This window comes from Populus alba, chromosome 14 (genome assembly GCF_005239225.2).
Source record: "Populus alba chromosome 14, ASM523922v2, whole genome shotgun sequence".
NCBI classification, from domain to species: Eukaryota; Viridiplantae; Streptophyta; class Magnoliopsida; order Malpighiales; family Salicaceae; genus Populus; species Populus alba.
In genome coordinates, this window is record NC_133297.1 from 1143148 (window position 1) to 1152351 (window position 9204).

Genomic DNA, 9204 nt, shown 5'->3' on the forward strand with positions numbered 1-9204 from the left:
TTTTGATATTAATACATTAAAATAATTTAAAATTATAAAAAATTTATTATAAAATACTTTTAAAATACAAAAATAAAAAATAAAAAAATTCTTATATTTAAGTTTAATAGGTGATCCTAATTTAGAAAATTTTATTTATTGATATGATTGTCAAGAGCTCTATAAGTTTATAACCCTTAACCCTGGCTCGTATTAAATTGTGCAGTATATTTATGGGTGGGTCGGTCCGGCCTGTCGAAGCTCGGGTTGGTAGGTATGTTCTTGTCCTGGTTTATTGGGACTCGAGTGGTAGGTACTTGTTTTAGATTTTTTAAGTTCGCAGGGTTGGTAGTGAGATAGTCTCAGCTACCTTGTTTCTTTATCGACTTCTACTCACAATATCAGATCATGATTTTTTAAAGCTTGAACCAATAGGTATTTGCTTTCGATTTCTTGGATTAGTGGATCTTAGCCTATCAACATTCATATCGGTAAGTTTCAGTTTTTTAAGAGTTGGATCGATAGGTATTTGAATTTAATTTTCATGGGTCAGTAGTTGACACTAAGATCGGTAGATATTTATTTACCTTGAATTTCTAGGTTATTACCTCCCAATAGTCAATACACCAGTGCCATAGATTAAGAAAACAAAATCTCTACATTTAATAAAATATTGTAAAAAAAGTCATGTCTAGTTCTTGATATTTTTCAGGCCACCACCCCTTAACCTTAATAGTAATAAAATTTTAAAACTAAACATATTTTGGATTTTAAAAAAAATGAGTTTTGTAATATTATGAAGCTTACCTCGCAGAGGTTATTTGGACATTTGAAGTATAAAATTCAAGACACTTATTCTATATAAAATAAATAAATAAACAACAACTGTGTCATTTTTAAAAAATAAAATACAAGCGTTTGACAATCCTAACTACCTTAAATCATATATTGATTCGTATATATAAACACATTTCCGAATAAAGCCAAGCCAAGCCAAGGAAAACCAGGAGCCCAAAAAATAAAAAAATTAAAGGAAGAAAAACTACTACCAGCGTGGTGTCTTCACAAGAAACGACAAATATCCAGCAAGAGATTTCAAGATCCAGCGTTTAATTAAGTATTGATGAAAAATCATTTTCTGTAAACAGTAAGGTTTGGCATGAAAAATATTACTCGTTAAATCCAAGATGTAACAGACAATTAGAAAAGTAAATGCAACCGCAAGTACCTGACTAGAATTTTCTCATCGTTTTTAATAAAGATTATAATCGTATTCTAGGGTTTGTCTATTTCTACAATTTTCAAATGCTGACTAGGGAGTGGTTGTAACGTGATCTATAGATGTTCAAAGGAGATGAATAAATCACTAAGCACTGCCATCATTGCCATAAAAAAATGGAATCTTGCTGACTTCGAAAGCAAAACTCAGATTTGAGAGGGCATTGTTTTGCCCACAAATCTATTATCAAAGCAGGGACATATCAAAGCAGGGACATAGTATTAGACAATCCTTAAATCTTTATCGGAATCCTTTTGTTACATAATAGATATATCTATTGCATGATTGTTTATTGACGTGGTAGGTGTTTTGCTGTGGTTGTTTTTTAAAATATTTTTTATTTAAAAATTTATTAAAATAATATTTTTAAAAATTTTAAATTTTTTATCATCATTTTAAAATAAAAAAAACATAAAAAATAATTTTAAATAAACAAAACTTGAAATTTAGCCAACTTCTGTCTGGGGCGCAATCCCAAACAAGAATGTAGTGCATAGCCATAAATACAAGATTAAGACCTAGGTTACAATCCTGAATTGTAAATGAAATTTGTTTAGTATGTTTTGAAATTAAATCATTTATAAAATTGACTTGAAAAACAATATGGCTATATATATAAATTGAAACTAATTAGAAAAAATAAATAAAATTCAAAACAACACTAAAATAATTAAAAATTAAAAAAATCTTTTGGGTCTATTCAAAAGTCTTTTAATCCGACTTGTTATAAAAAGCTGACTCTTTATAAAACTTGATGTATAAAATTTTCTGATAAAATTTAAGTTTAATTTAACAATTATATTTATATTTATAATTATTTTTATTAGACTGGTTATTTAACGCTTACAAGTTTCTTCACAAATATTACCTCTTGTCCATGTGGTAAAACACATCCACAGGAGTAACTAATCCATCAATATAAAAAATTCACATGATATAAGCCGGTCAATGGTTAGCAAATGCAATTGTTCAACTATATACGCAGAAGCCAAGCGATCAAGTAAACAAAGCTGAAAATTAGAATTTACTACCCTTTACAATTAAGATTGCTGGCCCCTTGCAACTGGCACAAGCTAACCACTGGGTATTTTCTCCCTGATCTACATGACACTGACTCCCTTGACCATTCAATTTCCAAGTTGTTGAAGTGTAGTGCTTCAACTTTCTTGACAACTTTGCTACGTTTCTTACGAATCATGTTATGACATAAAATCCTTAACAAACTGGACAGCAGTTTTTCCTGCTGTATGTTTTAATTGTGTACTCCTTTTCGTTACCTAAATAACTGTTTGCCTTCTTTTCTAAGGAAAATAAGTGAGCCGTAAAAGGCATCAAGCACACGAGCATCTTCCTTTATAAAAGCCTAACCAGCCATATCTCTATCCGGTACCACCCCAGAAGAACAGGAAAAATGAGCCACAATGATGCAGTCCAGTCAAAAGTAAACGTGCCCTTTTCGTGGGAGCAGAAGCCTGGAGTGTCCAAGGTTACACGCCAAGAAGTACGCCCCGAGGACAGACGGCATTTCAGACTGAAATTGCCTCCTCCTCCTCCTCCTCCATGCGCGACGTCAAAGAGCGCTAAGTTTCCTCCTGACTCTTCCAAGAAGGGTATCGGGATTCAAGAAGACCCCTTTTTGAGAGCTTACAAGAAGTGTACCGGGTCCCCTATAAATGGCAAGTTGACCAGTGATGGAAAGACTAATCGTGGAAGGCCTAAGATCGTGAGGAAGAACGCTGGTAGTCGCAGTAGCTCTCTCTCGTGTAAGTACTCCTGTTCTGTTGCCGGTTATCATTTGGCAAGAATGTCTCAGTTCTCTACACCGATTTCCAAAAGCGAAGGAGCTGGAAACGGACACTTACCGGGCAGTCGGTTTGCTAGCCGATGATCATATATATCAGTTTTGAGCTGTACTCGAGATCAGCTTTGTTCATGATTTTCAATAATAAAAAAAAATGATTCATTGTGTGGAGTTGAGTTCAAATTGTGATCAATACCAAGGCACCAATAGTTAAAGGCTTAATGCCAGGAGAGTTTCCATTTTAGGTTGCATACGGCTCTACAGGATAATTCAATTTTACCGTTTAAAATTTGTCATTTTACCTCTAAAAATTCCTGACATCAAGAGATCAACCGAATGATTTAAAAATATATTAAAATAATTTTTATTTTATTTTTTTTTACACACATTAAAATTAATCATTAAAAAATAATAAAAATAATAATTTAATATTTTTTCAAGACAAGTATATTTTGAAAATACATTTAAAAATACAATACCAAACAATCATCAATAACATTCAATAAAGACACTTCATTTCAGTGAACGCGTAAACCAGTTGTTGTAAAAAAAAAACATTTTTTCAATTACTTCGCCATTAAGTTAAACACTAAGAACTCTCAATGCTTCCGTCATAACTAATTAGAGTATGCTTGTCTAAATTTTTGTTTTTATGTTTATTGTGGAATACAGTCCTTCACAACACAAACCGTGTAAGAATAAAAACATACTATATTTAATTCTTTATTTTTAATAATAAACACCACCACTAAAAACAAAAACAAAAAAACTTAGATAAACACACTGTATCTCGGTCACCCCCATGGTAAACGCATTGAATGAGTATCTCTAGATAAAGGTAGAACATTCAACGAATTTAGTAGAACGGTAACGGGGGGAGTTTGACAAGCAGCGTCGCTATATGTTCAAGGGATTGACCACGGATTTTTGAAATTTAGACGGCTGTCCAAGAATACAACTCATGAATATTTATATTCAATTAATGACTATAGGTAAATTCCTCATATAAATTTTTAAATAATCTTTTGTCATTATTTAATTATATAAATTTGGCTAAAACAATAGAAATCCCCGTGTTAAAAAATTATCTCATTCCAATAATTTAAGCTGTATTAAATGAGATTTTAAGATATGATTTATATTATTTTCTAACACATTTTCTCAAGTAAAAGTTCTTTAGGCTTAAAACTTTCACATGTTTACATTACCTTATACTTAATTTTTATCAAATAAATGAGGATGGTGAGATTCAAACTTGTGACCGCTTAGTCATTAAGGCTCTGATACTATATTAAAGAATCATCTCAACTCAATAGTTTAAACTATTAGGTGAGATTATAGCATATGATTTATTTTATTCTCTAACACACCTCCTCAAGTAAAAGCTCTTTGAGCTTGAAACTTACATATGTTAACATTACCTTATACTTAATTTTAATGGAGATTATGAGATTTAAACTCGTAACCACTTGGTCATCAAGATTTTGATACCATATCAAAAAACTATGCATCTTAACCCAATAACTTAAGTTATTTTAAATGAGATTTCAAGATATAGTTTATATTATTCTCGAACACCCTGAATTGTTTTCTATTGACACGTCAATTTCTCTCTCTCTTTTATTTTAATAAATTATGGTGAGTAGCCAATTAATTTTATTGAGTAGCTAATGAATTGTAATTCAACCCTGATATTAGTGTTTTTAATTGCTTAAAAGATTTAAGTTTGAATCTATATAAAAAAAAGTTTTTAATCTCTCTTATATGATAATATATAAAAAAAGTATTCATAATTCAGGGAGTTTTTATGAGGTTTCCGTTAAAAATTTATGTGTAAGGTTTATATTTATATCACCAGGGGTCCAAAAAGGAATGAAGTGCATGGATGCCATTAGATTGTGTTGCAAAGTTTGGGAAATTTCAATTTATAAATACGTGTTTATTTCTAATGGTACGTGGACGTGGACGAGTTTTAGCTTGTAGATTTGTCATGTTATTCGTGTTTTGTCAGGGGCTAGGTTGTTTTATTTTTTTTATAAATAATTATATATAATTTTTTTCAATATATTTTTATAATTTAAATAATTTTTTATACATACATACAAATAATAAATAAATAAATAATCATTACTGACATCTAAAAATAAAACTTGAAAAATTATGAGACAAATATAGATCGATATATTTAATTTGAAAATATGAGACATTCACCCGGTTGTATTTGTTAAATTTATTTATTTAAATAAGTTTTTTTTATTTAAGCAAATGATAATATAAATAGAGATATAAATTAAATTAATTGAATAAAATAAAAGGGGAATAAACACATCTTGCAATGCTACACATATTAAAAATATTTTTTGAAAATATTTTTTTATTTAAAAAAATAAAGTCCATCCATACAAAAGATAAAAAAAATATATATATAGATGAATAAAAAAAACTCTTCAAATTTAAATGCATAACTAAAAAAATAATTATCATTTAAAAGAAGCTTTCTAAATAAAATGAAAAAAAGAATGTGTACTAATTTAAACATAAATTTTTAGAAGATAAATAAATGACCATAAAAAAAGAATTAGAAAAAAGAAGAAGCAAAAGTTAGGCACTGCAAGGCCTAGTAAACTAGCTCAACCTGTCTAACCCATTTTCTCAGGGTCCAAGCATGGGTTTGCCTTAGCAGAGCCGCATGATTGGGCCCTTAATTTTATTTTTTTTTGTAACTGGAAAGGACAACATGCTGTCCACCTTTTAAAAAAAATAATCAAATAACGCTTTGTCTGATTTGCTCAGATTCAATAGCCGGAAAACTAGGGCTTAAGTTATTTTCACCCAAAAATTCATTTCTCAACCCATTTTTTTTTTACCTAAAACACCGTATGAATTATGATAATTCTATTTATGGCATCAAAAAACCTAAAAAATTGCCCAAAAATCAAAATCGATCCTAATTAAAAAATAAACTAGAGATCATATATGTTTTTTCATGAACTTTAAAAATAAAAAAATACTTACTATGAACTTTCCTCATTAAATAAAACTATTTGACATAAATTAGTTTTGGTAGCCTAAATCAATGTTAATGACACTTTTCTCTCTTTACCATCGAAATCCAATAACCTTTTTCTTTCCCCTCTCAGCCAAAGACTAAAAAGTAACCAAAAAAAAACTTTTATATCAAGATTGAATTGAAAAAATATTGAAGTACTGAAATTATATAATTTGCATGATTTTTTTAAAGTTCAAAAATCAAAGTATATTTTACAAAACTAATGACATGCCATCTATTTTTTACATCATTTTTTATTTTGGCCTTTTTTCTTTTAATTTTATCTTTTCATAAAAAATCAAAATCAATTGGAACTAAATCATCGAAAAAAAATTTGAGGATTGAATTGAAAAAAATATAAGATTTTGAACAACCTATCCACAATATTGTGTGAGAAGATGGACAATATTGAAATCTTGTACAATAAAAAATCCACACATTTTAAATTAATACTTAATTAATGGTTTCATACAAATGGAGTCAGCCAACCACTTATTTCTCAATAGAAAATTAGAAAAAATTTAAGCATCGAGTAAGGTTAATGTATCAGAAATAAAAAGCATAAATATAAAAATAATAATAAAAATGTTAATTTAGTTGAAGAAACGAAACACTGACATAAATTTATTTAAAATAAATTTTTATATTTTCAAAACTTGAAATACATAAAGATATATCTTTATTGTTTCCGTTATTTATATTCCAAGACTTTAACCAATTGCTACCGGTTTGTTTTTAAGAATTTAAAATAAAAAATAAAAATAATATCAGATAACTGATAAGATTACGTATTTAATTAAACTAGAGATGTTTGAGAATTGGACGGCAAGGAAAATTTATAAATCTCGAGTATCTGTGCTTGTAGTTTCTTAGTAATTCTGATTTGTCTCTTTGCCTTGAACCATTTTTCCAAGCTCTCAACAAACTCTTATGATGCAGACCCCTAACGACTAATTAGTCATTTTTAGCCTACTTCATTTGTCTCTACTCTTACAATTTGTTTAAAAGGTACTAACCATGGCCTTATACCTCCACGTATATATATAGACGCCTCCTTTGGCTCCTCGTATCTCTTCCTTCTTCACGTTTTATTCGCGTGGCATCAACCTTGATCGGCCTCTGTAAGCGTACAAGGACTAGATCAACTCCAAAATCTCGAGATTAGGTGCCATAGCATTAGGTATGAGCGTGAAGCAAAGCAAGATTCACTCAAAAGGAAACGTGCCCTTCTCATGGGAGAAAAAGCCCGGAGAGTCCAAGGTAACTAACCATCACGACTATCTTAGCAGAGAAACATCCGTGGTAAAGCTACAACCCCCTCCATGTCCGGTTGAAAGCTCCAGGATTTCAACTCACGATATCATAATCCCTCTTCCTCCGTGCACGTTCCAGGCTCCGGGTGCTCCTTTGAGAAGTTCTTCAAGAAGAGGCCTCAAGAAGGATTTTGATGACGACCCATTCTTGGCAGCTTATAAAGAGTGCACCAAGAAAGATAAGCCTGTTGGAAAAGATTTTGGGTCTGGACGGAGAAAAAGAGCAATATTTGACTTCTCATCATGCAAGCAATCGTGTAGTGTCCGTGACGATAACTTGGTTAGGGTTTCTCAGGTTCCCTACGAGAGAGAGAAATGGCACCATTCGTGAATCTTGACGGGTTCCATGTGCTTGGTCAGCTATTTTGACGAGTTACTCTGTTTTTTGGGAGAAGAACTAGTCGATCGGCGGCTTGGTTTTTGCTATTTGTCCGTGTTTTCCATGTAATAATATGGTGACAATGGTGAAGATGGCCATTTCAAGAAGATTATGATTTGCAATTTTCATTTTAATGTTATAACTTATAACTCTTGGTTTGTCTGTGCTAATTGGGATCGATGTGTATTTAATAGTAAATTTGATATACCGAAGGTTAGGTGAGTATTTGTTTTTACGTTATAAAAGTTTTTATAAGATGTTTTAATTTAAATTGATTTTATTTTTAGGTTTTTTAATAATTTTAATATGTTGGTATTAAAAAAAAAAAAAATTATTTTAATTTATTTTCAATTAAAAATTAGTATGTATAATAATGTCAAACACTCGTATAATCAGAGAATATCCTTCAGCAGGATTGTTTATTCGGTCTAAATTGATCATATGTCCAGTCATCATATTTCTCCAGCAATGTTTCATCTGCAGATTTAATTATAATGATTAATTAGTAATTAACTGCATGAGACATTATTATGAATCAAAATTTGTACATTATTTCTATTGTCAATTATTTTTGTTAGGATAAAAAAAAAGATTGTGTTGTAGACTTTCATTTAAGATGTGTATTTGTATCGACCCATTTCAAGATCTCTCAAGGGTTATTTAAAAGTTTATTTTAATATATAGAGATTGGATTATATTTCATTTATATTTTTATTATTTTTTAATTAAGTCATTTCTAAATAAAAATATAAAATCATGTGATACATTTTTGTAGTGTTTTTAAATAAAAATTCAAGTGTAATTAAGAATTTCAAAATGAATATGCATTTGGTTGGTATATATATAGAATAATCCACATGTATAATAAATTGTTTTATGATCTTTCTGTACATTTTGAACATAAATAATGTTATATATTAAAATTGATTAAAGATTTATGAAGTGGATTAAGAAGAATATGTCAAACTTGATTGGAGACCAAATTTAATAAAGTCCATACTTGTACATGCATGGTGAATGAATGGTATAAAAAGTCTACATTGTACAATATTCTTAAAACCATAAATAAAGGGGTAATTACCTTGAATATGATGGTGAGTGAGTAGTTACCATAAGTTATATTGAATAAAATGGATAGGTAATTAATGGAAGTTATTTTAAATAAGATGATTGAGTAGTTACTAAAAATTATTTTATATAAGATGAGCGCGTAATTACTAAAAATTACCTTGAACTTGCCTAAATAAATAATGAAGCAAGTCAACCAAGAATAACACAACTCAACAAAATAATAATAATTGTATTGCAATTTAATCAAGTTCATAAGATTTTCAAAACTTATTTATCAAATAAGCATGTAATTGTAGACTGAAAATCAATAGATGATAATTTATAGACAACAAT